Source organism: Tenrec ecaudatus, chromosome 13 (assembly GCF_050624435.1).
Source record: "Tenrec ecaudatus isolate mTenEca1 chromosome 13, mTenEca1.hap1, whole genome shotgun sequence".
NCBI classification, from domain to species: Eukaryota; Metazoa; Chordata; class Mammalia; order Afrosoricida; family Tenrecidae; genus Tenrec; species Tenrec ecaudatus.
The window spans coordinates 34,900,446-34,916,017 of NC_134542.1; the positions used below are offsets into that span (position 1 = coordinate 34,900,446).

The 15,572-nt window shown below is 44.6% G+C and overlaps 1 pseudogene; it reads right to left on the bottom strand.

Annotated features, from left to right (window-relative positions):
* Positions 1-2,802: 2,802 nt before the first annotated feature.
* On the bottom strand, positions 2,803-3,804 carry LOC142424152 (single-stranded DNA-binding protein 2 pseudogene; annotated as a pseudogene).
* Positions 3,805-15,572: the final 11,768 nt, after the last annotated feature.

A 15,572-nucleotide genomic window follows, 5' to 3' on the forward strand; every position in this document is an offset into this window, starting at 1 on the left:
TGTGGGTTGAGATGAAGGAAGAGTTCTGAGAGACTGAGAGTCAGAAGAGGTCCCCAAGAAAGAAATATTAAATGGGAAAGATATAGATATGATGGATTATAAACATATTTTTATAATTAAGAACATATTCCACCTCCTACCTATTTAATAAAGGAGCCCCTATGTGGCTCAAATGGTTAAGCATTCAGTTACTCACCAGAATAATGTTCTCTCTTACTGCCATCAAGTCGATGCAGACTCACAGTGACTTTCTACAACAGTAGAACTGCCCCTGTGGGTTTCCGAGGCTGTCACTCTTGGAGAGTAGAAAGGCTTATCCTTCTTCCATGGAGCAGCTGGTGGTTTTGAACTGCTGACCTTGCAGTTAGCAGCCCAATGAATAACCACTATACCACCAGGGCTCCACAGCCAGAATATTAGGGGTGCTTAATCTCACCCAGAGGCTCCTTGGAATAAAGACATGACAGTCTTCCTGTGAAAACTCAGCCATTGTAAACCCTCTATCTCGGCTCGATTGAACCTGCAGAATGGACTCAAGGGCAACTCAAAAGCCAATCGTGACAATTTCCTTTTGTTTCCGTGATTTTTAACGTTGGGGATGTTTCTTAGATCGGGGCACTGCACTGAACAAAGGCCAGGAGGTGGCAGGGATTTACAATGGTCCCCATCATTTCTACAAGGACACAGATGGTAGGCGACAGAATGAGGATTCAAGCCCCTTAAAATAAGAGCCTGTTGTGGAGGCTGCCCTTTAGGAGATACTTGAATTATGAATGGAGGGGGGCGGGCGGTGCCCGTAAGTCTCTTACCACCATCTGGGACTCTCTCCTTGGCATGGGCCACCAGCTGTTCCCCAGAGCACAGCAAACGGAAGGAACACTCATGTGAGCACCGTAAACTTTTCCAGGACAATAGATGGGAATAAACCGGTGGCGAGGTAATTTCAGGAGACAGACAGAAGTATTTGCACCATGTAAAACAGCAGAGATGCCCCTATCATGTAGGGTGTGAGAAGCAGTGGCATGCCTCCACAGTAATGGGCCTTCCCTTTGTCAAGGGCTCATTTAGCAATATTAGGTTGGAAATCCATTTAGTTTTGAGACAGTGGTACCACACAGATACTATTACAAATATCACTTTTCATTATTGTATTTGCAGATGTAAGTGGCATATTTACATCCTGTCTGCACGGGACCTTGATAAACAGCTTCAGCAAATTGGATGGGAAATACCAAAGAACCGGAGATCTTTCTGTGGGTTTCTATCGTGAGAATTGGCATCAGGGCCCAGCAGCTCTCGTGGGCCAGGTGTCCTTGCCGCCTTCTCTCAGCGGTTCTGTTTGACAGCCCAGAATGCTGACAGCCCTAAACTCTGATTTTCTATCAGACCAAAAGATGACAAACGAGTTTTTCACGCCTGTTGATGAGCACATCATGAAAATGACATAATGGTGTAATTTTCTGCCCCAAGACATGGGAAGAGTTGTACTGCAAATCACTGTTTCATGTTTTTGCTCCCTTTCCACCTCCATCTGACCACAGTTGTCACTGAAAACTCTAAAGAGGAGCAGAAACGGATGCTATTGTGGAGTGGCTGCCTTGGCGCGTGTCTATGACAAGGGCATACTCGTTACAGTGCCCGGGACATGCTTTTCTAATTGAGGGCGGTGATCCCAGGAACACTGTGCCGGCTGATAACTGACATTCCTGGAATTGGATGTGACACCCGAAATGACACTTCTCAGAGAGAGTGCTTGACGGACACCTACCTAGAGAAGTAACTTCTGCTGTTTATGCACCACTGAAAGCAGTGCCGGAGATGTATCCCCAGCCTCTGCACTATTGCCCTTGACCCGCTTCTCTGACGGTGAGCCTGAATTGACCTGCTACATTTTCAAGGTGGATGTTAATGGCAAGTTGATTATCAGGGTGAATGGGTTGTTACGGTTGTTGTTGATTAATTCTATGAAAGATCATCCTGTGTCACCAATTGCAACCCCACTTACTATGGTCCAGCTTTCAGGTTCAGCTGAAAGGAAGTCATGGAGTTGAACAGTCCTGGCTTCACCCCTGATGGTGGGACAGGGCTCACAGACTCCGGTGATCACAGGTCCCAGCGTCCATTGATGGTCAGCATGTGATGTCGCTGCAGGATTTCTCACCTTCTGTCAAAGTACTGAGCTTCTGTGAAAAGGTGCCTGGAAACCCAGAGAAGGAGCCTGGTGATGGTTCAACAACAAGATGGACACAATAATGCCGCGGAGAGAGTCCGTGCTTCCTTACCGCCGCGTGGACCACAATCAAACAACAATAACATTTGTTGCCTGGGCTGCTTGGAAGGATTTTTTTTTAATAAATAGGGTTTTTGTTTGTTTGTTTTTTCTTTTTACAATCATTTTATTGGGGACTCATACAACTCTTATCACAATCCACACATACATCCATTGTGTCAAGCACATTTGTACACTTGTTGCCCTCATCATTCTCACACATTTTCTTTCTACTCGAGCCCTTGGTATCAGCTCCTCATTTTTCTCCTCCCTCCCCCACTCTCTGTCAGGAACCCTTGATAATTTATAAATTATTATTATTTTGTCTTGTCTTACACGCCCCGAACAGTTGGTCGAATCACATTTAGACCCGTTTTCTTCACAAAAGAGGGGAGGTGAGCAGGAAATCAAAAGGTGGGTTTGGTGCGATGGAGGCGCTGGTTGAACTGTACACTGTGATGAGTAGTGTTCACCATAGTAGCTCTGTGAAGGGCGGACTCACTCTGGTGTTCACGAGGAGCCTTGGTCATGGATCACATGCTCATTGTCATGCTAGGGAAGTAACTCTCACTCTGAAAAGGATTTAAGAAATCCCCCCACCCCATCTCGCCATCATCCCTAGGAGTGCCCAGCTGATTACTCAGGCTCATGTTATTGGGAGAATGCCCATATCTCCAGAGCCTAAAGAGCCATTCATGTGATGTGATTCCATTCCTCATAATACACCCATTGGACCATCTGACCTAGGGCCCATTGGAAAATTAAGTCTGTTAGGTCCAGGAGGTATTGCATTTATTAAAGTATACATATTGTCTCCAGAGTTGGTTGAATCTGCAGGACTAGGCATGATGGGTGTTCCTGGTGGCCCTCCACCTCCTGGAGGACCTACATAATTCCCAGGAGATGCTAAGGAATATGATGTTGAATTTGCATTTGTTGGATTTGGTCAAGGTCTGCCACCACCTGGACCCATGTTCATTCCAGGCATTCCAGGGCCAACTACAGCATTCAGTGGGGGACTCATTGCACCTCAATAATTCTGTGTCCCTAAGGGCACCATCCCTCTTGGAGGAGTCATTCTCTGCATTGGCCCACCCGTATTTAGGTGTCCTTGTTGTCAAGCTGGGTCCATCCAGTGGGAAGTAGTGATTGACATCCTGGGACACCCCCAAGTGCTTGGTTAGGTGGCCTCAAAGGGGGCCTTGGACATAAAAGGGGGCACAGGACCTACTGGCATGCTATCTCCCGGGGGAATGTTTCCTGGCACTGGACTGGGCGCTGCTGCAGCACTATAATCATGGAAGGCTTTTGCTTCACTTGAGTGTTCACATGTTTCCCGCCTTTCTGCACAGTAGAGATCCCAAAATACACACCACCAAGGATGTAAGAATCCTGGCGGTTCCCCCATGTGATGTTGTTTTCTCCCATCTTATCTCTGATAAAGATGTTTGGGCAGATTTCTGAGCTTCTACATGGAGCAGATATTCGTACATGTAGAGTGTAAACTTCTCCCGGGCCTGGCCGTTGGATGGCATGGTGCTGCTGTTACTCTTGCCTGTGCTGTACGTGCTTGTGCTGAGAGCAGCTCCCACTGTCATGCACCTGTCAACCAATCACAGCCTCCCCGGAAACAGCTCCGTCCCCATAGCGACCCACGCAGCCACCTCCACTATTGCCTGCCCCATGCCAAAGCTCCTCCTTTTACTTTCCTCCTGACCCACTATCCTGTTCAACCTGTTCTGTTGCACACCCTTAATGTTTTGCCTCGGTGTGGTGGGGGCTGGGAAGGATTTTAAAAAACCATTTGAGTGGCCAATAATTCACATATCCTACAATTCAATCATTTAATCATATTAAAAAGAGTTGAACAATCAACTATAGAACTTTTTTCTTTCTTTCTCATACCCATTGTTATTAGCTCTTCATTTCCCCCTAACCTCCCTGCCATGCCCCCGAGAAATCATTCATCCGAATTCACCTGTCCTCGATTTAATGTGCAGCAAAACATACTAAAAAGAAACAAACTCACAATAATAACAGAGTAAAGCAGAGAGAAACCTCAATAGAAAAGCCAGAACACATTTTAAATGAGGCAAAAGTAGAGTTTGATTCTACAGATTCTAGAGACAGCAGTCGAAGCATAACGTACTCCTAATGACGTTCACCGTTTCAGCAAGGACACCCTCTTCTTCCCCCAGCACCGGGACGGGCCACCATTTGTGTAGCGTCGTGCAGGGCATCTCAGTGGGCTTACTTTTGAGAGGCTGCAGTTTTACGCTCTGAGATGCACGTTGTCCTCCTCATACTCTCTCTGTTATGGATTTAGGAGGAGAAGGCGTTTTGCAAAACGGAAATAATTCCGACTCGCTCTCTGCTTTGGGCAACCATTCGCATCCCCCAAAGTTAAATGTGTAAACAATGTGACCTCGCTGTTACATAGCCTTGAAAGGCTTAGAAGAGTGCTTAAGCGGGACAAAAATGAAAGGTTTTAGGATCATTATATGATGTTTTTTGTTTTGCTCTGTTTCATTTTTGTCAGACGCATACATTCTCCTCTTTAGTGGCTTGGTAGCAATATTTCTATTCTGATAAACTAGGCAACCATCTGATACCCTTCTTGCTTATCCAGGACCATGCAGATTCTGTTGTGGTTGTTAGCTGTCCTTGGGTTAGCTCCAACTCACGGTGTCTGCATGTACAACTGAATGAATTGTTGTCTTGGCCTGCACCATCTTCATGATCACTGGTCTACTCAAGTCCACCCTAAGGGACACTGCGTGTTTTGAGTGACTTCCATTCAGGAGAGCACCTCTGCCAGCAAGATATTAGATAGTATCCTGATGTCATCCATCAGGTTTCCTTTGATTTTCAGAATCAGAAGAAGTAGATTGTCAGGCTTTTCTTCCAAGTCTTAGTCTAGAAGTTCTCCTGAAACCTGTTTGCCTAGGTTACCCTACTAGTATTTGTAATGCCATTGATGTTGACCACCACCATGCAACAAACTGACAGGCAGAGAGTGGATAGATTCTGTAGCCCAGTCTATTTGGTCATTTGTATAAGAATGTAAGACATATGTGTTGCTTTTTCATGTTGGGGTTTATCCCTGATGTATTTTGTGATTGTGGGTAACCTTCTTGAATCTTTGTAATGTGTTTTTCTGTTTTTTGGTATATGAAACTCAGGATTGATGAACTATAGAGACAAGTAGAGTAAGAGTTCCCGAGGGAAACAGTAGGGGGGGCGGGGTAGTACAGGGAGCTGATATCAAAGAGTTCAAGAAGGAAGAAAATATTTGGAAACTGATTGTGGGAATATTTGTATAATAATATTTTATATAATTAAACTATGGAATGGAACAATATCTGTATTAACTCCCAATAAAATGGTTTTGGAAATTATATATATATACATATATAATTTATTATATATATATACATACAAAAAACAAGTTTTAGGGACTAGTTGTTATGTTAATCAAGTGAATTCGAACTCAAAGTAACTCTATATGACACCATAGAAATGCCTCATAGGGCTTTCTAAGTGATAATTTGTATGAGAGCAAATGATCTGGTCTTTCTCCCTCACAGCCAGGACTGTGTTCAAACCATAGCCTTTTTAGACAACAGCTGGGTGTGTAACCATCGCACCACTATGCTAAACCAAATTTGTGGCAGTTACATAATCTCCTGTCAACTTGCGAAGGGGTGGATTCTGCGCTGTCAATCAGGTCATAGTCAATGAGGTCTCTATATAGGCATGGCCTTCTCCTGAGGATTCTGGGAACTCTTCTCTTCCTCCCTGGAGGCATCACTCACTCTCACTGCTTCATCTTCCTGCTGACAAGCCACGTGAAGTGCTGCTGATGGAGCCAGAGCCCTGGAGCTGGAGGAGCCACATGGAGACCCATGCCAGTGCTGAAATTCTTCCACTGTCACTGGATCCACAAGACTTTCCACCAAATGCCTGTGATCTTCCTACATCCAGCATTGTTGCATGGCTGTATGAGTCTGAAGAGAAATTTCTAGACTGCTATGGGACATATGAGCTAATGTCAGACTTATGGACTTGATATAGACTGGGCTGGGCTGTTTTTTCAATATACAATTGCTCTTTTATATAAAGCTATTTCTTATATGCATATAAGTATCTATGCATTTGTTTCCCTAGTCAACCTGGACTAACATAGAACTCAATTGCCATTGAGAGGATTCCAACTCATAGTGACCCTACAAGACAATATAACTGTTCCATCTTTCTTCCACAGTGTGTACGGTGACCTCACACTGTCATCTATTTAGTTAGTAGTCTAACATTTCACCACTGTGCCTCCAGGGCTCCTTGAGTGGCTTATTAGGACCTCTCAAGCCTTTTCTAAGTCAAGAGATTGTATGATAGGAAACCATACCTGGACTCACAATATAGAGAACGAATTACAAGTGGTTAAAGAATGTTCATGGAAAGGGTCAATGATGGAACTTCATTGCTACCCAGAGACCCCCTACTGAGAGCTCTAGGGCTTGAGGACATAGCTCAAAAACCACTTTTCTTTTCACAAACAAGGTCTCTGGAGCCTAGAGGCTCTAAGCAAGGTGGCTGGTCACATCAGACACAGCCAGGGTAAGAAACTGAGCTTTTCTAAGAGGGACTAGAGAGAGTAGCAGGCAAGATAACCCCCAGTGGGAGCACTGTCTGGTGATCTACTCCAGCAAATTTCTAATATCATTTCCCCAAAGAGTCCAACCCTAGGATCCTGTTCCTTACATCTTCCCAGACTGCCTGGGGAGTCCACGGAACACTTGGTCTGGACACTCTGTTGTAGTAGACTGTTAAGAAAAACAAGCATGGCCTTACTGTAGTGGGGAAGGAGCTCAGCTAGAAATCATTGACAGCTGTTATCATTCCAATGCTATGATCTCCTCTCCCTTGGAACTTTCCCTTCACTTAGCTGTGAACATGTGGGAAACTAACACTGAGGGCAATATGACTGGGACTTACGAACTAACATATACAGAGGGAATCTGGAAAGCTGGTACTCCACGGTAGGAAAGCCACCACTTTGGTAAGTTAGAGATAAAGTCCAAGTACATTATCCTGAGTTAAATATCATTTCCACAGATCCTCCCCCATAAAGCTGTGCTGCCTTAAAGCAAGCACATGGTGGATTCTGCCTTCCTGTAGAAGCAGACAGTCCTATTTGCTCTCTCTCTTCCCGCTGCAGCATCCAACCCTTCTCGTACCTTCCACCAATAGTAGACGGGCATAGGGAGGTTTTATCTCACAAGCCTGAATCCAAAATGCTTTCCATAAGCCTGAATTTTTGGCTTGGCTACATTAATATTTGTCACTAAGTATGCCTTGACAGCTTTCAATGTGTAGAAAATAACCCTGTTGCCCATATAGCTCTTTTAAATGTTATACATACTAAGTGGACGCCTGCCCTCCACCCCCGCCACCCCAGAAGAATTTATTTCAAAGGACGGCATTGAATCTGCAGCTCCGGAAGACGGACATATCTGATCGGAGCACATGGGAGCAGGTGAAGGGAGAGTACGAGAGAGTGGCACACAACCTGGCCCACCAGGGCTAGGGGACAATGACCCCAATTAGAGTAGCCAGTCCACAGAGAGGACCACATGGCCAGCCCCATTCTGAGACACGACGCCTCTAACTGACCCATGGCCCTGCGGGGGACAACACCGAAGACACGATATGGGAATTGTGCCTGATCTGATCCCACCACACTGAGGCAAAGCACTGGGGGAGGTGCAGCGGAACAGCAGGGAATGGAGCATCAAGGTTCCCAGGGAATGCTGAAGGTGGACTTTGGGACCAGGGCATGGTGCCCCAACAGACTGGACTGGAAAACACTCCTAAAGGCCAAAAAACAATCCTTGAACTAACTACAAGCTTTTCTTTTTTGTGTTTTGTTTTGTGCTTTGTCAGTGGTTTGTTGTTGTTGTTTTGTTGTATATTGTTGCTTGGTTGTGCTCTGTCTTGTTTTTGTGCATGTTATTATCTCCGCAGGTCTGTCTAAATAAGAGAGGCTCGATGAACAATCTGGAGGAGAAAACAATGGGACTGACAGTTCTTGGGGGACATGGGCTAGGGGGAGGTGGGGGGAAAGGAAGTGGTATTAACAAACCCAGGGACAAGGGAACAACAAGTGATCCAAATTGGTGTAAGGTAGGTGTGGGAGGCCTGATAGGGCATGATCAAGAGTAATGTAACCAAGAGGAATTGCTGAAACCCAGGTAAGGCGACTGAGCATGATAGTGGGACAGGAGGAATGTCAAGGGAAATAGAGGAAAGAGCTGGGAGGCAAAGGGTATTTATAGAGGTCTAGATAAAGACATGGGAAATAGATCTATGTGCCTATATTTATAGGTTTAGTATTAAGGTAGCAGAAGAACATTGGGCCTCCACTCAAGTACACCCTCAATGCATGAATACCTTCTTCTATTAAATTGGCATTCTGTGATGCTCACCCTCCCGACACAACCGCTGAAGACAAAGCGGGTGCATAAGCAAATGTGGCTAAGAAAGCTGATGGTGCCTGGCTATCAAAAGATATAGCATCTGGGGTCTTAAAGGCTTGAAGGTAAACAAGCAGCCATCTAGCTCAGAAGCAACAAAGCCCACATGGAAGAAGCACACCAGCCTGTGCGATCACGAGGTGTCCAAGGGATCAGGTAAAAGGCATCATCAGAACAAAAAAATCTTACCATAGTGAATGAGGGGGAAGTGCAGAGTGGAGACCGAAAGCCCATTTGTCGGCCACTGGAGATCCCCTTGCAGAATGATCTAGGGGAGGAGATGAGCCAGTCAACGTGCGTGCGTTGTAGCACCGATGAAAAATACAACTTTCCTCTAGTTCCTAAATGCTCCCCTCCCCGCACCCCCCATCATGATCTCAATTCTACCTTGCAAGTCTGGCTAGACCAGAGGATGTACACTGGTACAGATAGGAACTGGAAACACAGAAATCCAGGGCAGATGATCCTTTCAGGACCAGTGGTATGAGTGGCAATTCTGGGAAGGTAGAGGGAGAGTGGGTTGGAAAGAGGGAACCGATTACAAGGATCTACATGTGACCTCCTCCTGGGAGACAAACAGCAGAAAAGTGCATGAAGGGAGATGTAGGACAGGGAAAGATATGACAAAATATTAATTTATAAATTATCAAGGACTCATGAGGTAGGGGGGAGTGGGGAGGGAGGGGGAAAATGAGGACCTGATGCTGGGGGCTTAAGTGGAGAGCAAATGTTTTAAGAATGATGAGGGCAGTGAATGTACAGATGTACTATACACAATTGATGTATGTATGGATTGTGATAAGAGTTGTATGAGCCCTTCATAAAACAATTAAAATTTTTTTTAAATAGTGTGAAAAAAAGGGGGTAGAATTGTGGGATACAAAAAGGCTTTTCCCCACATGGAAGAAGCACACCAACCAGTGCGATCACGAGGTACCAAAGGGACCAGGTATAAGGCATCATGCAAAAAAAAAAAAAAAAGAATATGTGTGTATGTGTGTATATATATATATGTTTATATATATACCACATTGAATGAAGGGGGAAGTGCAGAGTGGAGACCCAAGGCCCAAGTGTCGGCCACTGGAGATCCCCTCATAGAGGGGCTTAGGAGAGGAGATGGGTCATCAGGGTGCAAGGTAGTACTGACGAAGAGCACAGCTTTCCCCCAGATCCTGGATGCTTCCTCCCCCCAACTACCATGATCCGAATTCTACCTTGCAGGGCTGGATAGGGCAGAGGTTGTACCCTGGTACATATGAGGGCTGGAGGCACAGGGAATCCAGGGTGGATGATACCTTCAGGACCAAGGGTGTGAGGGGTGATGCTGGGAGAGCGTAGGGTGAGTGGGTTGGAAAGAGGTAACTGATTACAGGGATCCACATGTGACCTCCTCCCTGGGAGAGGGACGACAGAGAAGGGGGGGAAGGGAGACTCCGGATAGAGCAAGATATGACAAAATAACGATGTATAAATTACAAAGGGCACATGAGGGAGGGGGGAGCAGGGAGGGAGGGGGAAAAAAAGAGGACCTGATGCAAAGGGCTTAAGTGGAGAGCAAATGCTTTGAGAATGATTGGGGCAGGGAATGTATGGATGTGCTTTATACAATTGAAAGAGTACAATTGATAAGAGTTGTGTGAGTCCCTAATAAAATGTAAAAAAAGAAAAGGGAAAAGAAAGAAAGAAAAGAAAATGATTAGGGCAAAGAATGTACAGATGTGCTTTATACAATTGATGTATGTATATGTATGGACTGTGATAAGAGTTGTATGAGCCCCTAATAAAAGGTTTAAAAAAAAAAGGGGGCTTTTCCCCAGCTTGTCTCCCTGAAATATATGCCAGGCTTAGGACACTGCTTGCAACACATAGTAAATGATTTTAACACACTTGGAAGCAGGCTGCTTAGAAGTTACCTCCCTGAAGGCATCAGCCATCTAGAGCAATCAGACTCTATTGTCTGTTCCACCATAGGTGGGCTCACACCCTACTGATAAAGATAGAGATTGTCTCCCTGGAGAGCCCAGAGTAAAGGTCAAGCATACTCAAGGGCAACTAAGGTTTGACTGCTATCTTGAATCTAGGATCTGCCCATCTTGTTACATGTGTACCCCTAATCCCTCCTCATCCTATTGCGTATACACCCCTAGATTGTCCCCCTCCCACTGTTGTATTGCCTATGGTACATCCCCTTCCTGTGACATATGTGATTACCCGTAATCAGGAGGCCTTGCATACCTCTAAGTGTCTATAAGCCTTGGTTAGAGATAAATCTCCCTCTTTCTCTCCTCCCCTCTCCTCCTCCTGCTCTCTGCGCAGACCTGGCTGCTGCAATCATGGCCATTCAGGAAGTGAGCATACTACCATGAAATGGGTCTGACTTCTTTATTTTATCTTCTCTCCTACCTCTCCTATCTTCTATGACTTTACTGTGTTCTTTATATATTATCGCCGTACAGTCGCGCCTACAGAGCCTCGATATTGTCAGAGGCTGGTTATTCTGACATGATCATAGTTTTCTGGTCAGCTCCCCTGTATACTCTTTGCCCCTCACTTGTTCTCTGGATTTCTCAGATCTTCCTTGAGGCCTCGAACAAGCTTTCTCTTGTGGTTTTGTCCCGTTTCTCCAAAGGAAGCGTTTTTATCATCAAGCTGCCTTCCTTGGTCTCTCTGCTTCGAGTATTACTCAATTCTACTTTAGCATAGCATTCCGCTGCAATATGAGCACATCTGAAATCCACATTTAAAGCTTCAGTGCTTTTACTCTAGAAAAAAATGTATAACTCCTACCCTACATAGAATGCATTTTTAGAACATCCCCTTCTTTCTTTAGAAATAGGACAAGAATCTGTTAAGAATCAGGTATTCATTTATCAAACCTCCTTTTTAATGTAGTCATGAGATCAGGCCTCACCTCTTGGAGCTTAGCCACATGGACTGCCTAAATCACTTGTTTCTCTTTTTCTTGGGTTTTTGATTGAAGAATGAAAAGAGGGGATCCTAGCATCTGAATGGTAATTTGTGTGCATGTTGGGATTCCCTAGAAACATCTTCAGGCTGCATTTCTGCTTATGAAGGTAAAATCACACAAATATTGGTTTGCAACTAAGTACAAATTTTAGGGCAGAGAGAATGTGAATTTCTAAAGATGAGAACTTCAGAAAAAAGAGTTTTGACCCAATGACTGGAGAGGATGCAGTGTTTTCCCAGCTTCTCTCAAACTATTGTACTACATCAAAAGGAGACGAGTTAGCGGTTGTACGAGATGTATTTCCTAGACGTTCTTAAAAGACTGAAATTAATGGTTGGTTTGGGATCAAACAAAAATTGAGATTTGTGTAAGCCCAAACTACTCATGTATCTGAATGCTGTCATGTCTGTTTTGCCTTCTGAAGAAAGAAAGGTGTCGTCATTTTTTTCTGTGCCCAGGCTTGTGCTTGTATCTTTTCAATTTAAGTGTTTAGAAGACACACTCATCAAGAAAAGGTCACTTGTGACCACTTGTGCTGTGTTCTCCATGATTTCAACCCTGATTGCTTTTGACACCCAGTAAATGCTTGTTACTAAAAATTATATAGGTAAATATGGCCAATTAAACGGATCGGTATAATTTTTTTTTGAGGAGCAGGAAACTAATTTTGTACCATCTCTGAAATCCCAATTTTAAAGTCACCTTCCCCACCCCTAAATGTGAATTGTGTTTGGGAGTGGGCGTGAGGTGTGGGAGGGCATGTGGGCCTGCGGGCAGATTTGCTATAAAAAGCCACCTTTTCATCTGCATGCAGAAAAGCTCAGAATCTGCCTTCAGTCTGAAGACAGGTATTGCCACTTTGCATTATTAGTATTCATCATCACAATGCATCATCTTGTTGCTTATTTCTGCTTTTATGGTCTAGAGAGAGATGAATGGGGCGGACACCCCCCCGCCCCCGCTTCGCCCTGAATACAGAAGGAACCATATTTAAGCATTTACCGCCCTCCACCCCCCCATGTCACTTACCTGAACATCTACTGGCTGAATGTGCTTAGCAAGTACTAGCCAGAAGTTAACTTTTCTAAAGAAAAAGAATTAAGTTAATTGTATGCTGAATCGTCCAGATTGTTGCCCAAATTTGGTTATGAAATATTCAATAGAATGTAAGTGTGCATATATTACTGGTAATAAGTAGCCCTGGTAGTGCGATGTGATAACACTGGACTGTTAACGGCAAGGTTGGAGGTTCAAACTCACCAGCCGACCCTCAGGAGAAAGATGCAGCTGTCTACGTACGCCCATAAGACTAAGTGCATTGGAAGCCCTCTCGAGAGTCTCTATGAGCCAGAACCAACTCAGTGGCAATGGCTGTGCTCTGGTTTTTTGGTGCTGATCCCAAGGTGTGGCGAGGTTGATATTAATGACAGCCATGAGGTGAGTAAAATAAAAGGAAATTTTTACAGGGTTTGAAAATGAAGCAGCTGTTATTTTGCCACCTTTACAAATGGAAAGGCACAACCCAAGATCTGTGTCATTTTTGTGTGCCCTGTGATATGTTGGGATGTTTGCTTACTTGGGATGCCGTGCGGTGAGAGCCTCAGAGAAGATAATTATAAAGTCTCCCATAAACCCCAAAACCAAACTCATAGTCTTTGAATCAATTCCAACAGGGATCCAAAAACAAAATAAAATATCCCCCAAACAAAACCCGCTGCCACTGAACAGATTCCAATTCATAGTGACCCTTTTAAGAGGGAGTAAAACTGACTCCTTAGGGGTTCTGAGTTTGTAAATATTTACAGGAACAAAGAACCTCATCTTTCTCGTGAGGAGTGCCTAGTGAGTTTGAACTGCCAACTCACTGAGGTTAGCAGTCCATTGCCTGTCCCATAGGTTTTCTAAATGGAGGAAGAAACTGGCCCCCAAGAGCCTTAGCTTGGCCCACCTTTCTGGCTTCGGTACTCCCTTCCTCCTCTCCAGGACAAAGGGCAGCAGTTGGGTATAAAAGGTGACACCTGTCACTGCGGAGTCGGTGTTAATGGCAGGTGCACGCTCATTCCCGACACTGCATCCTGACATTCAGCACTACAGCTCAAGCTGCTGGTTAAAGGGAAACATTGACCCAAACTGGTTCTAAATAAATATTTTCAAATAAATCAATGCGTTTCCAGTAATATACAATTAGGCAATGAATCAAGAAGGGTAAATTCTTCATGGACTTTTAAGTGCAAAGAGAAAATAGGGGACCTGAAGTGGGTGAGGGCAAGGGAGAAGGGGATTGCCGCTGAGTCAGGGGTGGGTGGGAAAGCACTCCCCAAGGGGGAGACAGACACACAAGATGGAGCGCAGACTGTCTGGTTAGAGTGACTGGTCTTTCTTTGTTTGACATGCCAGGGACCAACAGAGGCTCTCTGAGACCGGCAGTGTCTTTTGTTTGTTCCAGTAGCATACACTGGCTACTCTCTTTTGTATGATTTCTAAGGAGTTAACTTCGTTTTAATACAAGCACTTTATTACAAAAGAGATTTGTTCCCAGTGTTAATTAAGGTGTCACTATGTTATGATGGTTGTGAATCTTTAGCCTTGGAGGGCAGGTGTGACCTTTGGAGAGAGCCAAGTCATTTAAAGCCAAACAGGGTGGGCAACAGGGCTGGACCCCTAGCTGAGTAATGCAGGTTAAGGACAAAGGACAGAGAGACCATAAAACAAGAAGAGTAATTCTTATATGGGGCCCATAAATGGTGCTGAAAGCATCTGCAAACAGACTCCATGTTTGACGCATCATCGCATCATCTTGAGAGTAAATGCATCACCTCCCAAGGTGACTTCTTTGCAAAGGGTGTCAGCATCCTGATACGTTTATAGTCGAACAAAACTCACACTCAGGGATAATTTAGCATGCAATGTATACTATCGAAATGCATCTAGGGCATATATATTAACTTAAGATAGGAATATTTTCATTATCCCTATTCTAAAAACCACACACAAATGAACTATTTTATGCCAGCAACTGCATTTCACTGGGAAAATCTGCTGCACGCGACCTCTTAAAAGTGTTGAAAAGCAAGGCCGTTACTGTGAGGACTAAGTTGTACCTGATCCAAACAGTGGTATTTTCCTATGCGTGTGAAAGTTGGACATGGTATAAGGAAGCCAAAAGAAAAAACCATGTTTTTGAACTATGGTGTTGGTGAAGAACATTGAAATACCATGGACTGCCCAAAGAACAAACAGATCTGTCTTGGAAGAAGTACAGCCAGAATGATGTTTATGTAACAGCAAACTTGTGATTCAGGAATGACCAGGTGGCACTCTTGGAGAACTTGAAAGAGAAACATTTATAAGCCAGCAAGCCAGAGGAACCAGCATTCCAGAAGAGCTGCGCCCTGAATGGTCGGCAGGCATAGCTTTTATACTTGGTCTGCAAGCAGGGTTACAGAAGCGGGATAGGAGGGGATTTCTAGAGCAATAGTGCAGTCGTGGTCCTTTGAAAGGAGGAAAGGGGGATGAGCAGGCGAGGCGGTGTTCTGGGAATGAGGAAGTACATGGAATGAGGCGGTGCATTGGGTTCCTTTTGCAATGTCTAAAATTCCCTATAAGGATTTTCCTTACCCTTAGAGGCAAGCATGTTGAGACTTCATCTCACATAGTTCGGACATGTTTCTAGAGAAGGCCATTCCTCTTGGTAACGCAGAGGCAGAGCAAAAAAGGAGAAGACATTCAACAAGAAGGATTGACGCAGTGGCTGCGTCTATGAGCTCAAACGTAAGAACAATTGGGAGGCTAGCACAGG